The 23080-nt window shown below is 42.2% G+C and overlaps 1 non-coding gene across 1 annotated transcript; it reads left to right on the top strand.

Moving 5' to 3' along the window:
• Positions 1-17100: 17100 nt before the first annotated feature.
• On the top strand, positions 17101-17188 carry TRNAS-UGA. Its single transcript has one exon. It is a non-coding gene; the product is annotated as a tRNA-Ser (tRNA).
• Positions 17189-23080: the final 5892 nt, after the last annotated feature.

Below are 23080 nucleotides of genomic sequence, written 5' to 3'. Positions count from 1 at the left end.
GACTTTGACTGACTTGCCCGATGATCGGCGAGCGATAGAAAACAAATGGATCTTTAAGAACAAGACAGACGCGGATGGTAATGTCACCATCTATAAAGCTCGACTTGTCGCTAAGGGTTATCGGCAAGTTCAAGGGATTGACTAGATGAGACTTTCTCTCCCGTAGCGAAGCTTAAGTCCGTCCGAATCATGTTAGCAATTGCCGCATACTATGATTATGAGATATGGCAGATGGACGTCAAAACGGCATTCCTTAATGGTTATCTTAAGGAAGAACTGTATATGATGCAGCCGGAAGGTTTTGTCGATCCTAAGAACGCTAACAAAGTATGCAAGCTCCAGCGATCCATTTATGGGCTGGTGCAAGCATCTCGGAGTTGGAACATTCGCTTTGATGAGATGATCAAAGCGTTTGGGTTTATGCAGACTTATGGAGAAGCCTGCGTTTACAAGAAAGTGAGTGGGAGCTCTGTAGCATTTCTCATATTATATGTAGATGACATACTTTTGATGGGAAATGATATAGAATTCTTGGACAGCATTAAGGCCTACTTGAATAAGTTTTTTTCAATGAAGGACCTTGGAGAAGCTGCTTATATATTAGGCATCAAGGTCTATAGAAATAGATCGAGACGCCTCATAGGTCTTTCACAAAGCACATACCTTGATAAATTTTTGAAGAAGTTCAAAATGGATCAGTCCAAGAAGGGGTTCTTGCCTGTATTGCAAGGTGTGAGATTGAGCTCGGCTCAATGCCCGACCACGGCAAAAGATATAGAAGAGATGAGTGTCATCCCCTATGCTTCAGCCATAGGATCTATTATGTATGCCATGCTGTGTACCAGACCTGATGTAAACCTTGCCGTAAGTTTGGTAGGTAGGTACCAAAGTAATCCCGGCAAGGAACACTGGACAGCGGTCAAGAATATCCTGAAGTACCTGAAAAGGACAAAGGACATGTTTCTCGTTTATGGAGGTGAAGAAGAGCTCGTCGTAAAGGGTTACGTCGACGCTAGCTTCGACACAGATCTGGATGACTCTAAGTCACAAACCGAATACGTGTATATGTTGAATGGTGGAGCAGTAAGCTGGTGCAGCTGCAAGCAGAGCGTGGTGGCGGGATCTACATGTGAAGCGGAGTACATGGCAGCCTCGGAGGCAGCGCATGAAGCTATTTGGGTGAAGGAGTTCATCACCGACCTAGGAGTCATACCCAATGCGTCGGGGCCGATCAAACTTTTCTGTGACAACACTGGAGCTATTGCCCTTGCCCAGGAGCCCATGTTTCACAAGAAGACCAGGCACATCAAGCGTCGTTTCAACTCCATCCGTGAAAATGTTCAAAGTGGAGACATAGAAATTTGCAAAGTACATACGGATCTGAATGTCGCAGATCCGTTGACTAAACATCTCTCGCGAACAAAAAAATGATCAGCACCAGAACTCTATGGGTGTTCGATTCATCACAATGTAACTAGATTATTGACTCTAGTGCAAGTGGGAGACTGTTGGAAATATGCCCTAGAGGCAATAATAAAAGGATTATTATTATATTTCTTTGTTCATGATAGTTGTCTTTTATTCATGCTATAACTGTATTATCCGAAAATCATAATACACGTGTGAATACATAGACCACAATATGTCCCTAGTGAGCCTCTAGTTGACTAGCTCATTGTGATCAACAGATAGTCATGGTTTCCTGGCTATGGACATTGGATGTCGTTGATAACGGGATCACATCATTAGGAGAATGATGTGATGGACAAGACCCAATCCTAAGCATAGCACAAAGGTCGGTTAGTTCGTTTGCTAGAGCTTTTCCAATGTCAAGTATCTCTTCCTTAGACCATGAGATCGTGTAACTCCCGGATACCGTAGGAGTGCTTTGGGTGTACCAAACGTCACAACGTAACTGGGTGACTATAAAGGTGCATTACAGGTATCTCCGAAAGTGTCTGTTGGGTTGACACGGATCGAGACTGGGATTTGTCACTCCATGTTACGGAGAGGTATCACTGGGCCCACTCGGTAGTGCATCATCATAATGAGCTCAAGGTGGCCAAGTGTCTGGTCACGGGATCATGCATTACGGTATGAGTAAAGTGACTTGCCAGTAACGAGACTGAACGAGGTATTGGGATACCGACGATCGAGTCTCGGGCAAGTAACATACCGTCTGACAAAGGGAATAGTATACGGGGTTGCTTGAACCTTTGACATCGTGGTTCATCCGATGACAACATCAAGGAGCATGTGGGATCCAACATGGGTATCCAGATCCCGCTGTTGGTTATTGATCTGAGAGCATCTCGATCATGTCTGCATGTCTCCCGAACCCGTAGGGTCTACACACTTAAGGTTCGGTGACGCTAGGGTTATAAGGAAGACAAGTATGTGATTACCGAATGTTGTTCGGAGTCCCGGATGAGATCCCGGACGTCACGAGGAGTTCCGGAATGGTCCAGAGGTAAAGATTTATATACGGAAAGTGGTTAAACGGACACCGGAAAGTTTCGGTGGCATACCGATATTGTACCGGGGCCACCAGAAGGGTGCCGGGGGGTCCACCGGGTGGGGCCATCCCTCCCGGGGGGCCACATGGGCAGTGTGGGAGAGGGAGCCAGCCCCTAGTGGTCTGGGCGCGCCTCCCCACCTAGGCCCATGCGGCTAGGGCAAGGGGAGGGGAAACCCTAAAGGGGGCGCCCCCCTAGCTTGGGGGGCAAGCCACCCTTTTCCCTCTCCCTTTGGCCGCCGCCCCCCTCTAGGGTTTCCCCTAGAGGGCCGGCCCCCTTGCCCCTCTCCTCCTATATATAGAGGGGTGAGGGGAGGGCTGCTGTACACAACTCAAGGCGCAGCCCCTCCCCTCCCCAACACCTCTCCTCCTTCGTACGTGCTTGGCGAAGCCCTGTCGGAGTACTTCTGCACCAACTACACCACGCCGTCGTGCTGCCGTTGGAGCTGCCTTCCTCAACCTCTCCTTCCTCCTTGCTGGATCAAGACGGAGGATACGTCGTCCGTCCCGTACGTGTGTTGAACGCGGAGGTGCTGTCTGTTCAGCACTTGGTCATCGGTGATCCGAATCACGACGAGTACGACTCCATCATCACCATCCCCTTGAACGCTTCCGCACTCGGTCTACAAGTGGTATGTAGATGCAAACTCTTCCCCTTGACTCGTTGCTTAGATGAACTCATAGATGGATCTTGGTGAAACCGTAGGAAAAATTTTAATTTTCTGCAACGTTCCCCAACACATATTCCATGTGCTGACCCGTTTTCGGGCTGCAACATTAATGTTGCAAACTTTTCAGACGACAATTAAGGAGTTTAGAGGTCGTGGTTCTATACTCAGTGATGCCATTAGAGTTGATGGACTCACTTATCTTCCAAACCTTCCGCTGTTATCGTTATTAGATGGCCTTAAGCCATATTTATTGTAATAAGTTCTCTTTTGAGACACTCGATGTAATAAGTGTGTGATTGCTACTCTGCTATAAATCCTCCGAGTACTGTGTGGTGTTAGCATTACTGATCCAGGGATGACACCGGAGCACAGAGATCAGACTGTTTGAGGTCTGGTCGCTACAGAGATGGTATCAGAGCACACGCTGACTGTAGGACACGACAACTAAGCTAAAGACCTAGATCACTATTCACTCTCTTCTCTTCTGACCTCTCATCCTTTCTACTCTTTAGGATGGCGGATGCGAGGAACAAGTTCACACAACCGGATGAAGATACACCCTTTGGACGCCACTTGAAGGAAGTCACTAGATACCTGAACATAGGAGTACCAAGCTTCACGGGAACCTACAATGCCACTTTACCTGAAGAAGAGCGCTGGATGATTCTAGTTCAAGTTCCAGGAAGGACGTTCATGCCAGTCACTGAGCCCATAGAGTTTTCTTTTTGCATAATTTTGGAGGAAGAACTCAAAGCTACACGTGAAGATTATGAAGAAGAAATTGAAGTATTGGTGGAGAAGAGTGACGACCTGATCAAGAAGATTGGAATATTTATGGGAGACCCTACGCCAGTAGATGAAGACGAAGAACCCAAGGAGATTAGCCCGGAAGACTACATCATCGTCGACGGCACCGACTCGGAAGCAGATAGTAGCGGTGATGACTATGTTGATGAAGCTGGAGCAGATATCATGGAGTCAACGACCGTAGAATATTTCTAGTAGACCATATCATCAGTAGTAGTAGTCCACCATGTAAATTTAGTAGTCCGAGCACTTTTGCGATAGATAGATCGATTGTATGCCCTTGTTTGATTGATTGAAGTGAATTGTTTGTTTTGCCTCATGTGCATATGGGTAGTGTTTTCTCTTTAGACCCCCTCTATTCTTATATCTCATCTTTTCTAAACCCTCAGATGCCTCCGAGACGTGACCCCGGATTTGCCTTTCCACCAGAGCTCACCCAGTTGATCCAGCAGCAGAACACATTGATGCAGTTGCTAGTCCAGAATCAGAATCAGGGGAACAACAACAACCCACCACCACCACCACCTGTTGACCACTTAGCTTCTTTTCTTAGGCTAAATCCACCGGTGTTTTCTAGTAGCACCGAGCCGATAGTAGCGGACGATTGGCTCCGCAAGACAGCTAGGGAATTGACCACAGCAGGATGCACAGATGCGGAGAAGGTGATGTTTGCCGCACATCAGTTAGAAGGACCCGCAGCATCATGGTGGGAGAATTTCACAACCACTTTTCCAGTAGACACTGTCACATGGGACCAGTTTCAGCAGGCTTTTCGTACTGCACACGTTCCAGCATGAGCAATGGCCATGAAGAAGCGTGAGTTTCGCAACTTGCGCCAAGGAGGAAGGACAGTTGGCCAGTATGTGGAGGAATTTAGTAAGTTAGCACGTTATGCCCCAGATGACGTCGCTACAGATGTAGCTAAGCAGGAGAAGTTTCTGGATGGACTGAACGATGAGTTGAGCATGCAGTTGATGGTAGCAACCTTCAACAACTACCAGGAGTTGGTAGATCGTGCTCTTATGATTGAAGGGAAGCAGCAGCAGATTGAGAATCGCAAGAGGAAGTATGGACAAGGAAAGTACAATTCAGGAGCTCAGCAGAAGCCACGTTTTACCCCTAGACCGGGAGGACATTTTCAGCATACCCATGGAGGAGGTAGCTCGCACAATCACAATGGCACCAAGAATGGTAATGGCAACGGAGGAAGCAACAGCCAGAACCGCACCAACCCCTCATCCCCAACCAAGAAGGACCTAAGCCAAGTCACTTGCTTTAAGTGTTCGAAGACAGGACATTATGCCAATGAATGTCCTGAATTACAAAATGGAAATAGCAATGGAAGTCCTGGGAAGAAGCCGAACCCTTTCAACAGGGGACAGGTGAACCACGTTAGCGTGGAGGAGGTTGAAGCTCAGCCCGATGCAGTAATAGGTAAGTTTTTGGTTAAGTCAGTTACTGCACTCGTTCTTTTTGATACTGGCGCATTGCATTCATACATCTCAAGGGGATTTGTGGATAAGTATAACCTACCAACCCAAGCCCTTAGGTCACCCATGTTAGTAACCTTGCTTGGAGCAGAGTATGTGGCTAGTCTATGGTGTGATCGGTTACCATTAAGGATTGGTAACTATGTTTTTCCCTCAGACCTAATAGTATTAGAATCTCAAGGATTGGATGTGATATTAGGCATGGATTGGTTATCAAAGTATGAAGGGGATATTGAATGTGCTAGTAAGTCAATTTTGCTTACCACCCCAGAAGGGAGAAGGATCAAGTATGTATCCCGGCATGTGCCAAAGAGGACTCAAGTAAATTGCCTAACAGGAGTTGTGCAGGAGGAAGTACCAGTGGTAAGGGATTTCCCTGATGTATTTCCAAAGGAGTTGCGAGGCATGCCACCGGATAGAGATATTGAGTTTTTGATTGAGCTATTGCCAGGCACAGGGCCAATATCAAAGAGACCATATAGGATGCCAGCAAAGGATGTGGTGGAAATTAAGAAGCAAATTAAGGAGTTACTCGATAAGGGATATATTCGCCCAAGTTCTTCGCCTTAGGGATTGCCAGTACTTCTAGTGGAGAAGAAGGATGTATCGTTAAGGATGGTTGTTGATTATCGAGGATTGAATGAAGTAACGATCAAGAACAAGTACCCACTATCAATGATCAACGATCTGTTTGATCGATTGCAAGGAGCTAAGGTATTTTCCAAGATTGATCTGCGATCAGGATACCAACAGTTGAAGATTCGAGAACAGGATATTCCTAAGACAGCTTTTACTACCAGGTATGGGCTGTATGAGTATACAGTTATGTCATTTTGTCTGACTAATGCACCTGCCTATTTTAGGAACATGATGAGCAAAGTGTTTATGGAGTTCTTGGATAAGTTCGTCGTAGTGTTCATTGATGACATCCTGGTTTATTCGAAGAATGAAGAGGAGCATAAGGAGCATTTGCGTTTGGTACTTGGAAAGCTCAGAGAACATCAATTATATGCCAAGTTCAGCAAATGTGAGTTTTGGTTGAAGGAAGTAGGATTCCTCGGACATGTTATATCTAGAGAAGGTATAGCAGTAGATCCCGCTAAAGTTGAAACCGCGACCAAGTGGGAAGCCCCGACAACAGTTGGAGAGATCCGGAGTTTCCTTGGACTCGCAGGATACTACCGGAGATTTATTGAGAATTTATCAAAGATTGCGAAGCCTATGACTGAGTTGTTGAAGAAAGATACCAAGTTCATATGGACAGAGGAATGTGAGGCTAGTTTCCAGGAATTGAAGAAATGTTTGGTTACCTCACCAGTGTTGATTTTGCCAGACCAGACCAAAGATTATGAGGTGTATTGCGACGCTTCACGTCGAGGACTTGGAGCAGTGCTTATGCAGGAAGGGAGAGTTGTTTCATATGCCTCAAGACAACTGAAGTCTCATGAGTTGAATTATGCCACACATGATTTGGAGTTAGCATCTGTAGTGCATGCATTGAAGACATGGAGACATTTCCTCATTGGAAATCATTATGAGGTGTACACGGATCATAAGAGTTTGAAGTACATTTTCACACAGAAGGAGTTGAATCTCAGACAAAGGAGATGGTTGGAGCTTATCAAGGATAATGATATGAAATTGCATTATCATCCTAGAAAGGCTAATGTAGTAGCTGACGCATTAAGCCGCAAGAGCCATGTCAATACATTAATGACGGGAGGAATACCAAGGGAGTTAGCCGAAAATCTTCGTGAACTATGTTTGGAAATAGTTCTGAGAGGTTATGTAGCAGCAATGGAGATTCAGTCAACCTTGATGGATAAAATCAGGGAAGCTCAGAAAGCTGACAAAGAGATTGCCGCTATAAAGGAGAAACTGAGCAAAGGAAAGGCTAAAGGATTTCGTGAGGATGAACACGACACCCTATGGTTTGAAGACCGTGTCTACGTGCCCAATGACCCGGAGATCAGGAAGTTGATCTTGCAAGAGGCACACGACTCATTGTATTCAATTCACCTAGGAAATACCAAGATGTATCTGGATTTGAGGGATATTTTCTGGTGGACCGGAATGAAGAAGGATATAGCGGAGTATGTAGCAGTTTGTGATGTATGTCAGAGAGTAAAGGCAGAGCATCAGAAGCCAGCAGGATTGTTACAACCATTGCCGATACCCGAATGGAAGTGGGATAAGATAGGCATGGATTTTATCACGGGATTGCCCAGGACTCGTTCAGGCTATGACTCGATTTGGGTTGTAGTTGATCGATTGACGAAAGTAGCTCATTTCATCCCAGTAAAGACCACTTACACCAGTGCTAAGTTGGCAAAGATATACATGACCAGGATCGTATGTCTGCATGGAGTTCCAAGGAGTATCGCATCGGATAGAGGAACCCAGTTTACCTCAAAGTTCTGGAAGCAGTTGCACGAAACTTTGGGTACCAGGCTAGAATTCAGTACAGCTTTTCATCCATAGACAGATGGACAGACCGAGAGAGTCAGTCATATTTTGGAGGATATGCTGAGAGCTTGTGCGCTAGATTACGGATCTAGTTGGGACGATTATTTGCCATATGTAGAGTTCTCTTACAACAACAGTTACCAAACCATTTTAAAGATGGCCCCTTTCGAAGCCTTGTACGGAAGGAGGTGCAGGACACCATTGTCATGGGACGAAGTTGGAGACCGCCAGTTGTTTGGTCCTGACTTGATTAAAGAGTCTGAACAGAAGGTGAAGCTGATTCGTGATAGGCTCAAGGTAGCCTAGTCCAGACAGAAGAGTTATGCAGATTCTAAACGCAAGGAGACAGTTTACGAAGTCGGAGACAGAGCTTATCTTCGAGTATCTCCACTTCGGGGAACAAAGCGTTTTGGAGTTAAAGGGAAGTTAGCGCCACGATTTGTAGGACCATATCGAGTTTTGGAACGTATGGGAGAAGTGTCCTACAAGTTGGAATTGCCCGAAGGATTGTCAGGAGTTCATGATGTGTTCCACGTTTCTCAGTTAAAGAAGTGTCACACGGAGATGGCTGGCATACCGTTGAGAGACACAGTGCCTTTGGAAACTATTCAGTTGGATAACGATTTGACCTACGAGGAGAAACCAATTAAGATCCTCGAGTTTGCCAGCCGAGTTACTCGCAACAAGGTTATCAAGTTTTGCAAAGTTCAATGGAGCAATCACACGGAGGATGAAGCCACCTGGGAGCGAGAGGAAGATTTGCTCAAAGACCACCCTCACCTATTTTCTAGCCAACCCGAATCTCGAGGGCGAGATTCATCTTAAGGGGGGTAGATTTGTAACATCCCAAATTTTCAATTTGGAATGTTATACATTAGATCATCATTGCATATCATATTTTATTTTGTATTTTGGTTGATCCTAGAAATTCTACGCAACTCAATGACCCACGGAGAGAGTTGGGGATTTCGTTATTTTCATATTTGAGTTCTCTCAAATTCTGAGAATAGGATCATTTGATTTTATTTATTTTATCATCAATTATTTCTATTACAAAAATATGAGAGAGGGAATAAAATGACTTTCCCAAAATAAAGAAATATTGAGGATTTAATAATATAATCAAATAAGATTTTGTTTTGGAGTTTTTCGGTGTTTTATTTGAATTTAGGAAAAATGTGCATTTTTCAAAGTTGCATTTAGGGCCCAAATAAATGTTCACCTTGTGCGGCTTGATTTTAGAAGCCCGTGAAAATTTATTTTGGAATTTTTGGAGTCTGTTTAGTATTTCTTTTTATTTTTCTTCCGAGCGGAATAATTAAAAAAAAACGAACCGACTTCGGGCCGTACCCGAGCGGGACACCGCCCGGGGGCAGCCTTTAAATAGAGCCGCCCCAGCCCATCAGCCCTGCTTCGATGCGCGCGCGCCGCCGGAGTCACCGCCGCCGGATTTCCGCCGCTGAGGTTCGTCACGCCTCGTTTTCCGTGTCGAAAAAAGTCGGCGTTTGTCGTTTTTCTTTTTCTCGGATTTAATCCGTGATTTTTCTGATCTCAATTCCTGATCCGATTTTCGTTTTAGTTTAACTTTTCGCTCGTTTATCGGAATCAGGCGATTCAAGCACCTAGGGATTCGTCTCGAAACCCTCTACCTGTTTAACCAACTTAAACAAGATTTTGCTACTGTAAAATTTGCCCTAGATCCAGATTACTAGAACGAAGTTGTTTTCTTTCGCCGTTTGATTTTCGTTGCTTCGTTCGATTTGATTCTTTTTGCCAACCGGAGTTCTTAAGTTGAACCTTCTGGTTAGATCTCTTATTTGAGTTTTACCCGTGCATTAGATGAGTACTTATTGTATGCTTGTTTGTTTGTCTGCGATAGAATACCCGGAGTGCGCCACCTGTTACTTTGAATCGTTAGGTTTCGCGGATCATCAACAAGGCAAGTAACACTTTGATCATACATTTTCTACTACCCAGTTTTATTGCATTAGATCAATCCTCACACATTGCATGATTAGGATCTAATTAAATTGTGGGATGGGAAGTAGTTGAGGTAGTACCTATTACCTGTTATTATCAAACCTTTGGGAGTTACTTCTACGTTTGCTTATTATGCCATGCCATGCTAGTAGACGTGGATTGGGTGAGTGATATCCATGACAGATGTGATATTGTTAATTAATGGTTTATCTAAGGTGGCAACTTAAACACACATCTGGGTGGATTGAGGCACCTGGGTATTCCAGGACTTGCCTGTTTTCTTTTGGACCGCCACCCGGGCTCAAAGGGATCATGAGACTATTCATACTAGAAACTTCCGTGTGCAGCCACGAACTCTTACAGTGGTAGACTAGCAGATGTAGGGGATGTAGGTGGTACGGTCTACCCATCGTAAGGTGCTAGCGCTTCTGAAAGACTATGTCTCGGTCATCCGTCTTCTCAAAACACCATGTAGTGCGAGAAACCAAACGGAGGCGATCGAATCTTGTGGGGAAAAGTGTGCAAACCTCTACAGAGTGTAATAAACTAATCATGGTTAGCTGTGTCCCCGGTTATGGACATCTTGAGTATCTAGTACCTGGATTATCATGTGAATCTCAACATGTTACTCTAAATTAATTTTGTTGGGTTATGTTTAATGATGATGCTTAATTGGGATTGAGAATGTTGTCAACCATTCTCAATGTTTAACAACCACCATGATAGTAATTAAATTTTATTCCTTTGAAGTAGGGAAAAATTGGCTTTACGCAAAACTGTAACCATAGAGCTTTCCACCAGCCGAATATGCATGTAGTATAGCTGTTGCATTCCATTACTCTCTATGTGTTACCTTGCCAGCATATTCCATGTGCTGACCCATTTTCGGGATGCAACGTTAATGTTGCAAACTTTTTAGACGATGATTAGGGAGTTTTTAGGTCGCGGTTCTATACTCAGTGATGTCGTTGGAGTTGATGGACTCACTTATCTTCCAAGCCTTCCGCTGTTATCGTTATTAGATGGCCTTAAGCCATATTTATTGTAATAAGTTCTCTTTTGAGACACTCGATGTAATAAGTGTGTGATTTCTACTCTGCTATAAATCCTCCGAGTACTGTGTGGTGTTAGCATTACTGATCCAGGGATGACACCGGAGCACAGAGATCAGATTGTTTGAGGTCTGGTCGCTACATTCCCTAGAAAATTCAGAATGTGATCAAATGTTGAAACCTTTTGCATATTAAGCTCTGATAAATTTAATACAGTGGGAATTTTTTTTCATAATTTTTGGAGCTAGGGAAGTACGGATGTTGCTGCATTGTTTACAGACTATCCTATTTAGGCAGTTTGCTGTTATGTTTGCATTGTTTGCATATGTTTGCTTCTTTAATGATTCTATTTGAGGATAGGACTATTAAATATGCAGAGGCTTTTAGTATGCAATGTTGAATAATAATTTTAGTGGTTTTCTACAGTAGAGTATGATAAGGTTTTTGCAATGGTTTATACTAACTTATCTCACGAGTCCTTGTTGAGTTTTCTGTGGATGAAGCTTTTGAGATTTAGGGAGACCGTGATATGAGAGGAATTAAGGAGACACAAAATCTCAAGCTTGGGGATGCCCAAGGCATCCCGAGATAATATTTCAAGAAGTCTCAAGCATCTAAGCTTGGGGATGCCCCGGTTGGCATCCCACCTTTCTTCTTCAACAACTATCGGTTAGTTTCGGTTGACCCTAAGTTTTTGCTTCTTCACATGATGTTTGCCATTCTTAGAATGTCATTTTATTTTGCTTTTCTTGCTGTTTGAATAGAATACCAAGATCTGAAATTATTAAATGTTAGAGAGTCTTCACATAGTTGCATAATTATTCGACTACTCATTGATCTTCACTTATATCTTTCGGAGTAGTTTGTCATTTGCTCTAGTGCTTCACTTATATCTTTTAGAGCATGGTGGTAGTTTTATTTTGAAGAAATAGATGAACTCTAATGCTTCACTTATATTATTTTGAGAGTCTTAATAGCATGGTAATTTACTAAAATCCTAATATGCTAGGTATTCAAGAATAAATAAAATTCTCTTATGAGTGTTTTGAATACTAAGAGAAGTTTGATGCTTGATGATTGTTTTGAGATATGGAGGTAATAATATCAAAGTCGTGCTAGTTGAGTAGTTGTGAAATTGAGAATTGCTTGTGTTGAAGTTTGCAAGTCCCGTAGCATGCACGTATGGTAAACGTTGTGTAACAAATTTGAAACATGAGGCGTTATTTGATTGTCCTCCTTATGAGTGGCGGTCGGGGACGAGCGATGGTCTTTTCCTACCAATCTATACCCCTAGGAGCATGCGCGTAGTACCGAGGTTTTTGATGGCTTGTAGATTTTTGCAATAAGTATATGAGTTCTTTATGACTAATGTTGAGTCCATGGATTATACGCACTCTCACCCTTCCATCTCTGCTAGCCTCTTCGGTACCGTGCATTGCCCTTTCTCACATTGAGAGTTGGCGCAAACTTCGCCGGTGCATCCAAACCCCGTGATATGATATGCTATTTCACACATAAACCTCCTTATATCTTCCTCAAAACATCCACCATACATACCTATTATGGCATTTCCATAGCCATTCCGAGATATATTGCCATGCAACTTTGCACCATCCAGTTTATCATGACACATTCATCATTGTCATATTGCTAGCATGATCATGTAGTTGACATAGTATTTGTGGCAAAGCCACCGTCCATAATTCTTTCATACATGTCCTTCTTTATTCATTGCATATCCCGGTACACCGCCGGAGGCATTCATATAGAGTCATATCTTGTTCTAGTATCGAGTTGTAATCATTGAGTTGTAAATAAATAGAAGTGTGATGATCATCATTCAATAGAGCATTGTCCCCCCCCCCCCAAAAAAGAGAAAGGCCAAAGAAAAAAAGAAGGCCCAAATATATATATATATATAATAATAATAAAAAAATAAAATAAAAGGGGCAATGCTACTATCCTTTTTTCCACACTTGTGCTTCAAAGTAGCACCATGATATAGCGAGTCTCATATATTGTGCCTCCAAGTAGCACCATGTTATTCATATAGAGAGTCTCATATGTTGTCACTTTCATATACTAGTGGGAATTTTTCATTATAGAACTTGGCTTGTATATTCCAACAATGGGCCTCCTCAAGTGCCCTAGGTCTTCATGAGCAAGCAAGTTGGATGCACACCCACTTAGTTTCTTTTGTTGAGATTTCATACATTTATAGCTCTAGTGCATCCGTTGCATGGCAATCCCTACTCCTTGCATTAACATCAATCGATGGGCATCTCCATAGCCCATTGATTAGCCTCGTTGATGTGAATATTAAACTTTTGTCTTGAATCTTATGGATCTGAATATTCATACCACAATTAAGAAGAATTACATTGAAATTATGCCAACTAGCATTCCACATCAAAAAATATCTTTTTATCATTTACCTACTCGAGGACGAGCAGGAATTAAGCTTGGGGATGCTTGATACGTCTCCAACGCATCTATAATTTTTGATTGCTCCATGCTATATTATCTACTGTTTTGGGCAATATTGGGCTTTATTTTCCACTTTTATATTATTTTGGGACTAACCTATTAACCGGAGGCCCAGCCCAGATTTGCTATTTTATGCCTATTTCAGTGTTTCGAAGAAAAGGAATATCAAACGGAGTCGAAACAGAACGAAATCAACTGGAGAAGTTATTTTTGGAAGGAAACCTACCGGATAGACTTGGACCCTACGTCAGAAGATGAAGGAGGAGCTCACGAGGGTAGGGGGCGTGCCCTCCACCCCTGTGAGACCCTCGTGGCCCCCCTGACGTACTTCTTCCGCCTATATATCTCCATATACCCTAAAAACATCCGTGTACACATTAGATCGGGAGTTCCGCCGCCAGAAGCCTCCGTAGCCACCAAAAGCCAATCTAGACCCGTTCTGGCACCCTGCCGGAGGGGGCAATCCTTCTCCGGTGGCCATCTTCATCATCCCGGTGCTCTCCATGATGAGGAGGGAGTAGTTCTCCCTCGGGGCTGAGGGTATATACCAGTAGCTATGTGTTTGGTCTCTCTCTCTCTCCCTCTCTCTCTCTCTCGTGTTCTTGATTTGGCACGATCTTGATGTATCGCGAGCTTTGCTATTGCAGTTGGATCCTATTTTTCTCCTCCCCCTCTTCTCTCTTGTAATGAATTGAGTTTCCCCTTTGAAGTAATCTTATCTGATTGAGTCTTTAAAGATTTGAGAACACTTGATGTATGTCTTGCGTGGGATACCCGTGGTGACAATGGGGTATTCTATTGATCCACTTGATGTATGTTTTGGTGATCAACTTGCGGGTTCCGCCCATGAACCTATGCATAGGGGTTGGCACACGTTTTCATCGTGATTCTCCGGTAGAAACTTTGGGGCACTCTTTGAGGTCCTCTGTGTTTGTTGAATAGATGAATCTGAGATTGTGTGATGCATATCGTATAATCATACCCACGGATACTTGAGGTGACATTGGAGTATCTAGGTGACATTAGGGTTTTGGTTGATTTGTGTCTTAAGGTGTTATTCTAGTATGAACTCTAGGGCTGTTTGTACACTTATAGGAATAGCCCAACGGATTGATTGTAAAGAATAACTTTGAGGTGGTTTCGTACCCTACCATAATCTCTTCGTTCGTTCTCCTCTATTAGTGACTTTGGAGTGACTCTTTGTTGCATGTTGAGGGAAAGTTATGTGATCCAATTATGTTATCATTGTTGAGGGAACTTACACTAGCGAAAGTATGAACCCTAGGCCTTGTTTCCTAGCATTGCAGTACCGTTTACGCTCACTTTTATCACTTGTTATCTTGTTGTTTTTATATTTTCAGATTACAAAAACTATTATCTACTATCCATATTGCACTTGTATCACCATCTCTTCGCCGAACTAGTGCACCTATACAATTTACCATTGTATTGGGTGTGTTGGGGACACAAGAGACTCTTTGTTATTTGGTTGGAGGGTTGCTTGAGAGAGACCATCTTCATCCTACGCCTCCTACGGATTGATAAACCTTAGGTCATCCATTGAGGGAAATTTGCTACTGTCCTACAAACCTCTACACTTGGAGGCCCAACAACGTCTACAAGAAGAAGGTTGTGTAGTAGACATCAGACACCTCCCCGAGCCCACTAGGACCTCCTACAAGATCGCTTTGAGTTCTTGCTCCGTCCCGCCCCTCCTCATACTCGATAGCACCCCTAGCCATGCCAACCACCGGAGCCGAGAGCTTCATGTCTCCGGTCATGTTGCCACCATGGCCAGGGCCACTACAACTCACGTCCGTGCTCAGAACCTCCCCAGGGAGCCAGCGCACCTACCACCTGGTCTTCTAGGGCACCATGACAGAAATTCAGTGGACGTCTGAACTCTGACCGCCACGCAAGTCATCGCCGTCGTCGATCTCGACCACCCCGCGACCTCTTGTCGCCATCGCTGGATGCGTGCACGCATGGGCTACGCCCTAGAGGCCTCAGCCACCACTTCCGTGGCCCGTAGTGCGGACATAGCTACAACTAGTGGTTGCCGGCGACGAGCCCCGCCGTCTGAGCCACTGACCAGTGGGTCCCACCGGTTAGGAAATTAGTTATTCCCCCTTCGTGATACTGATAGGTGGGCCCTGCTTATTTAATTAGCCGGCAAAATTTTTAGTTAGATTAATTAACCATCTGTTAACCCTGTGCCACTAACATTCTATTAAGGATCTTCCGCGGTCTTATTTCTTTCACTCTTGCTCGAGCCAGATGATGATAAATTCTCATGTCCGGTTCCTTTGTGGGATGGATCCTAAAGAGTTCACCTATCCCAATAACAAAGAAACCAGACTTAAATGATCCTGTATTAAGAGCTTAATTAGCTAAAGGGATGGGACATAATTATTACGGGGAACCCGCATGGCCCAATGATCTTTTATATATTTTCCAGTAGTAATTCTAGGTACTATTGCATGTAATGTAGGTTTAGCGGTTCTCGAGCCATCAATGATTGGTGAACCGACAGATCCGTTTGCAACTCCTCTGGAAGTATTACCAGAAAAAATAAAAAATAATTCTATTAATTTTCATTTTCCATTTATTTAGTTAGTTTTTCTTAATGAAATTGAAATTATTAACTAGAGGGCAAATAAAAATAAAGAAACAACTTAGCCGACCATGATATATATTTATCTAGGCAGAAGAGTCCTCTTAATATTTATCTAGTCTTATATAGGTTTCGGTATATTGAAATGTAAACATAAAAAAGAAGATAGAGGATAGGCTCATTACTTAAAAAAGATATGGAAATAGCTATAGAAAAAAAGGAGCATGAGAGCCAAATGAGTCGAAAGATTCATGTTTGGTTTGGGAAGAGATCATAAAAGTTGTAAACTTACGAAATAATCTACTTTCATTAAAAGATTTATTACATAATAAAAAACAGAGGATCTTGAGTACTATTCGAAATTCAGAAGAATTGTGTAGAGGGACCATGCCTTCTCAAAGGGTTCTCAAAAATTCGAGATAGATCTAATTATACTTTTTACTTATTTCTGCATTAATAAAGCATAATGAGAAATCCTGTGAAAAACATGATCGCCTACCAGTGGAAGGCTTTCTACGTTCAGTCAATCTACGCAGAGTGAATTGGTCCCTAAGGAACCCCCGAAAGGGCTACGGTCCGATGGGTACACGAAAGTGATAGAGTTTCTTTGACTACTGAACCATGCCTGGATCATTGGAGCGAATTGGATGATCGGGCTGAGGGCTACCCCCCTCTTCCCCTCGCCCTCCTTTCCTTAATATTCACCATCGAGTCATCAAAGCCGTCAACTAATTCAGAGGGGCTCTGCTGGCCCGGTCGCCCTACGCTACTGGTGCTTCCAAAGAAGAAGCTCTCGTCTTTGGCGACCAGCAAACTGCTTTTTTGGATATGGGGGTGAGAAGAGATTATTTACTCTTTATTTCACAAGCGGGTATAACGGATCCTGTATCCATGTATATAGTATACAGAGATATATCAAAAAGGAACTTGTATCTTATATCTTTCTAGAGGCTAATAAATCTTTTTATTTTTATATGGCTATGTTCTATTTGTAGGAGTAAAATAAGGATTAGGCTGTGGAGAGATGGCTGAGTGGTTGATAGCTCCGGTCTTGAAAACCGGTATAGTTCTAGGAACTATTGAGGGTTCGAATCCCTCTCTCTCCTTTTGCTTATTGAATACGTTTGTTTCTTTCATTTTTTCTGTCCCTTATCTTTCTTTCATAAAAAGGAATGAATGGCTCGGCTAGATGGAATAACCGAGCCAGAATATAAAAAAGTAGAACATGTATAAATAAGAAAATCTCAGTTAAGAGGGTTCATGTAAATAATAGGTTCCAAATCACGATTGATTCCCTTTTCAAAACCTGCTAGAAAAATTGGTACAAGAAGTCACGGATACACTTCTTGATAGTGGGTCCCGCGGGCAACCAACGAGGGATGGTCACAATAAAGTATAAAAATCACTTTCAGATGTAATTGAAGGTAAAGCGGGAAGGTTTCGCGAGACTCTGCTTGGGAAACGGGCCGATTACTCGGGGCGTTCTGTCATTGTTGTGGGTAGTTCGCTTTCATTACATCAACGTGGATTACCTCTAGAGATAGCAATAAAGCTTTTTCAGCTATTTGTAATTCGTGATTTACTATAATGTGCTTCCCCATGGGTATCTGGTAGCCACATATGTAGGGGTATAATTGGCAATTTGACAGCATAAGCAATAAGGAAGCCAAAATATAAAAGTATTTCCAAGGTTGCAGGGTATGATTGATTAATTAATCTTTCCAAATCTAATCCTGGTTCATTGGAACCATATAAGCCCATACCCAGAACTCTGATTAAGAAAAATATGGAACCGCCTGCAGTATACAAAATAAACTCTGTAGCTGAATATAGACACCTCTTCCCCCCCACATGGATAAAAGTAAGTAAATAGGAATTAATTCTAACTCCCACATGATAAAAATGTAAAAGGTCTCGCGAAGAAAATAATCCTATTTGACCACTATACATTGCGAGCATCAGGAAATATAATAATTGCGAATTCCGTGTAATTGGCCAAGCTGCATGCTTGTTTGAGTAATAGCAAGGAGATTCCCCAAAATCATGCTAAGAATAGCTAGGATTTCCAGAAGAAGATGCCATTCGTTTAATGAGAAATAAAAAGGAATATCGAGAATTCGCGTGGATGAAGCTGAAGTAGCTACTAGCTTAGCTCACGAAATAGAGCGAGCAAGAGCTCGAACTTGGTAGGAAAGTTCGGATAAGTCGACTCGACTCCTTAGTGCAGCGTACACTTGCTTCAGCAAAACGAGGCTCATCCATTTGTTTTGATCTGAATCACACTCTAGACCAGCTCTTCTTATAGAGAAGGAACTCCACTTTGATAGTCATACGAGAGGGAAGAGACTCAAAGTTGATGAGAATAGTCTATTTGACCGGTATCATGAATAGAAGTTTTACTAGAAAAGGGCGTTGATGATTGAAAGGATTTCTCCTTGAACCACTAGTAACTATGTCAACTTTTGTCATTCTGATGATACTGAATCGAACCAATATTTGGAATAACAATATCTGATCTATCAAATCGATTCATCATCGAGAATGGAATAGTATAACATAGGAATTTGATCCAAACAAACTTTGAATTGGGATTTCTGAGATTATGCAGGATTATATACGAAAGATCCTTTTTTGGCTCTCTCTTTATCCCTATGTCTCTTATCCGTAGGAGGCCTTCCTCCACTAGCAGGTTTCTTTGGAAAACTCTATCTATTCTGGAGTGGATGGCAAGCAGGCTATATTTCTTGGTTTCAAGCGGAGGTGCTGACCCGCTGCGAGGCAGATGTGACTAAGTGACGTATTGAACATGGTGACGACTACAACATGTCATAGAACGAGATAAGAGGTGGAGCCAACGACCCACTAAGACTCACGTATCTACAACTACATTCTCGAGCGGCAGTCAAACAGAGGCGTGAATGCAAGATGCCAGCGGAATGATCGACCAGACAGAGGCTAGGGTAGCTTTCTTCCCACCGTGTCCTTCCTTGTGTGTCGGAGATACAAAGTAAGTACACCAGAAAAGAAGGGGAACTGAGTTGATCTATTCCATGGCGAAGCATCCGAAGCATAACTACACACTCACACTTTCTCCTCCTTCATATTGACCTTTTCTATCTTTGCCAATAAATGATGAGCTACAAAAGGATTCATTTTTTTCGTGTCACAGCTGATTACTCCTTTTTTCCTTTTTAAAGAGTGGCATTCTATGTCCAATATCTTGATTGAAGTACGGAGGTCAGAATAAATAGAATAATGATCAATGGAAAAAATCCTTTAGATGGATAAGGGGCGGATGTGGCCAAGTGGATCAAGGCAGTGGATTGTGAATCCACCATGCGCGGGTTCAATTCCCATCGTTCGCCCATCGCATTATTGCAAATTCCAAAAATGCAATTTTCCATATTCCTAGTTACGGAACTTGTCATTTTGAATTCTTGGATTCATGAATTCTTCTATAATTTAAATGACTCAATAAAAGCTTTTTTATTCTTTTAGTTACTGATTTTTTTGTTGGATTTCACTCCACCAGTGGTTGGGAACTGATATGTCTCCATCGTATCTACTTTTCCAAACACTTTTGCCCTTGTTTTGGACTGTAACTTGCATGATTTGAATGGAACTAACCCGAACTGACACTGTTTTCAGCAGAATTGCCATGGTGTTATTTTTGTGCAGAAATAAAAGTTCTCGGAATGACCTGAAAATCAACGGAGAATTATTTTGGAATATATAAAAAATACTGGAAGGAAGATCCACGTCAGGGGCCTCCACCTGTCCACGAGGGTGGGGGGCGCGCCCTACCCCCTGGGCGCGCCCCCTGCCTCGTGGGCCCCCTGCCGCTCCACCGACCTCAACCCTGACTCCATATATTCACTTTCGGGGAGAAAAAAATCAAGGATAAGGATTCATCATGTTTACGATACGGAGCTGCCGCCAAGCCCTAAACTCTCTTGGGAGGGCTGATCTGGAGTCCGTTCGGAGCTCTGGAGAGGGGAATCCGTCGCCATCGTCATCATCAACCATCCTCCATCACCAATTTCATGATGCTCACCGCCGTGCGTGAGTAATTCCATCGTAGGCTTGCTGGACGGTGATGGGTTGGATGAGATTTATCATGTAATCGAGTTAGTTTTGTTAGGGTTTGATCCCTAGTATCCACTATGTTTTGAGATTGATGTTGCTATGACTTTGCTATGCTTAATGCTTGTCACTAGGGCCCGAGTGCCATGATTTCAGATCTGAACCTATTATGTTTTCATCAATATATGAGGGTTCTTGATCCTATCTTGCAAGTCTATAGTCACCTATTATGTGTTATGATTCGTTAACCCCGAAGTGACAATAATCTGGATACTTACCGGTGAGGACCGTAGTTTGAGGAGTTCATGTATTCTCTATGTGTTAATGCTTTGGTCCGGTACTCTATTAAAAGGAGGCCTTAATATCCCTTAGTTTCCAATAGGACCCCGCTGCCACGGGAGGGTAGGACAAAAGATGTCATGCAAGTTCTTTTCCATAAGCACGTATGACTATATTCAGAATACATGCCTACATTACATTGATGAACTGGAGCTAGTTCCGTGTCACCCTAGGTTATGACCGTTACATGATGAACCGCATCCGGCATAATTCTCTATCACCGATCCATTGCCTACGAGCTTTCCATATATTGTTCTTCGCTTATTTACTTTTCCGTTGCTATTGTTATCATCACTATAAAACACCAAAAAAATTACTTTTGCTACCGTTATCCTTTGCTACCGTTACCACTACTATCATATTACTTTGCTACTAAACACTTTGCTGCAGATATTAAGTTTCCAGGTGTGGTTGAATTGACAACTCAACTGCTAATACTTGAGAATATTCTTTGGCTCCCCTTGTGTTGAATCAATAAATTTGGGTTGAATAGTTTACCCTCGAAAATTGTTGCGATCCCCTATACTTGTGGGTTATCAAGACTATTTTTGGTGCCATTGCCGGGGAGCATAGCTCTATTCTTTGAGTCACTTGGGATTTATATCTTCTTATCATTATGAAGAACTTGAAAGATCCAAGAACCAAGATTTATCCCTCAACTACGAGGGGAGGTAAGGAACTGCCATCTAGATCTGCACTTGATTCACCTTCTGTTTTGAGTAAGCTTGCGACACCTAAACCTGCTTCTGCTATTAATTCTGATATGTCACATGTTATTGATGATGCTACTTCTGCTATGCATGATACTTATGATGAAACTACTTCTATGCTTGATACTACTATGCCGCTTGGTGAATTTCTTGATGAACAACTTGCTAGGGCAAGAGAGAATGAAATTATTGAAACTGATAATATTGATGAAAGTGATGATGAAGATTCTTCCTCTAGATATGAATTACCTGTTGTGCCTGAGGGCTATGTTATGGATGAAGAAACTTCTAGATACTTTCTTGCTTTCAATGATAGGAGTGATCTTAAGAAATTATTAGCTAAGCTGAAACAAAAAACTCTGAATGCTAGAATGAAATATGATCCTGCTTATGCTACTTGACCTATCTTTGTTACTGATAAGGATTATGATTTCTCTGTTGATCCAGAGATAATTACTTTAGTTGAATCTGATCCTTTCTATGGCTATGAATCTGAAACTATTGTGGCACATCTTACTAAATTAAATGATATAGCCACCCTGTTCACTAATGATGAGAACACTCGCTATTATTATATCCTTAAGATATTTCCGTTCTCATTAAAGGGTGATGCTAAGATATTGTTTAATTCTCTTGATCCTGGTTGTGCGCGTAGTCCCTAGGATATGATTTATTACTTCTTTGCTAAATATTTCCCCGCTCATAAGAAACAAGCTGCTTTAAGGGAAATATATAATTTTGTGCAAATTGAAGAAGAGAGTATCCCACAAGATTGGGGGAGGCTTCTCCAATTACTTAATGCTTTGCCTGATCATCCTCTTAAGAAAAATGAAATACTTGATATCTTTTATAATGGACTAACCGATGCTTCTAGAGACCACCTGGATAGATGTGCTGGTTGTGTTTTCAGGGAAAGAAACACCAGATGAAGCTGAAATTTTATTGAATAATATATTGACCAATGAAAATAATTGGGCACTTCCTGATCCAATCCCTGATCCAATTCCTGAACCAACTCCTAAGCCAACTCTGAAGAAAAGGGGTATTCTATTTCTCAGTCCTGAAGATATGCAAGATGCAAAGAAATCTATGAAAGAAAAATGTATTAAAGCTGAAGATGTTAAGAATTTACCTCCTATTGAAGAAATACATGGTCTTAATTCGCCCCCTGTTGAAGAAATAATTGGTCTTGATACCCTGACATAGGTAGTAAAGGTAAATTCTCTCTATAGATATGATAAAGCTGAAATCCCTCCTACTAAGTTTGCTAGCCAATGCTTAGATGAGTTTGATAACTTTATGGTTAAGCAAGAAGATTTTAATGCTTATTTTGGTAGAGAATTAAAGCGCAATGCTTACATGATTGAAGACTTGAGTGATTATATGGCTAATGTCAAAGGTGAACTAAAACTTATTAGTAAACATGCTTCTATGGTTACCACTCAAGTAGAACAAGTACTTAAAGCTCAGAATGATTTGCTCAATGAATTAAATAGTAAGAAAAATGATAATGCTGTTAGAGTTATGACTAGAGGTGGTAAAATGACTCAGGAACCTTTGTATCCTGAGGGCCATCCTAAGAGAATTGAGCAAGATTCTCAGAGAAATAATATTGATGCACCTAGTCCTTCTAAGGGGAAGAAAAAGAAAAATGATAGGACTTTGCATGCTTCTATTGAACCTGTTGATGACACACCTGAGAATCCCAAAGATATTTCTATTTCTGATGCTAAAACACAATCTGGTAATGAGCATGAACCTAGTGAAAATGTTAATAATGATGCTCATGTTGATGCTCAACCTAGTAATGACAATGAAGTAGAGATTGAACCCGCTGTTGATCTTGATAACCCACAATCAAAGAAT

The sequence above is a fragment of the Triticum dicoccoides genome, chromosome 7A, assembly GCF_002162155.2.
Source record: "Triticum dicoccoides isolate Atlit2015 ecotype Zavitan chromosome 7A, WEW_v2.0, whole genome shotgun sequence".
Lineage (NCBI taxonomy): Eukaryota > Viridiplantae > Streptophyta > Magnoliopsida > Poales > Poaceae > Triticum > Triticum dicoccoides.
Note: the sequence above shows the minus strand (reverse complement) of the source record. Positions and strands in the feature narration are given on the sequence as shown.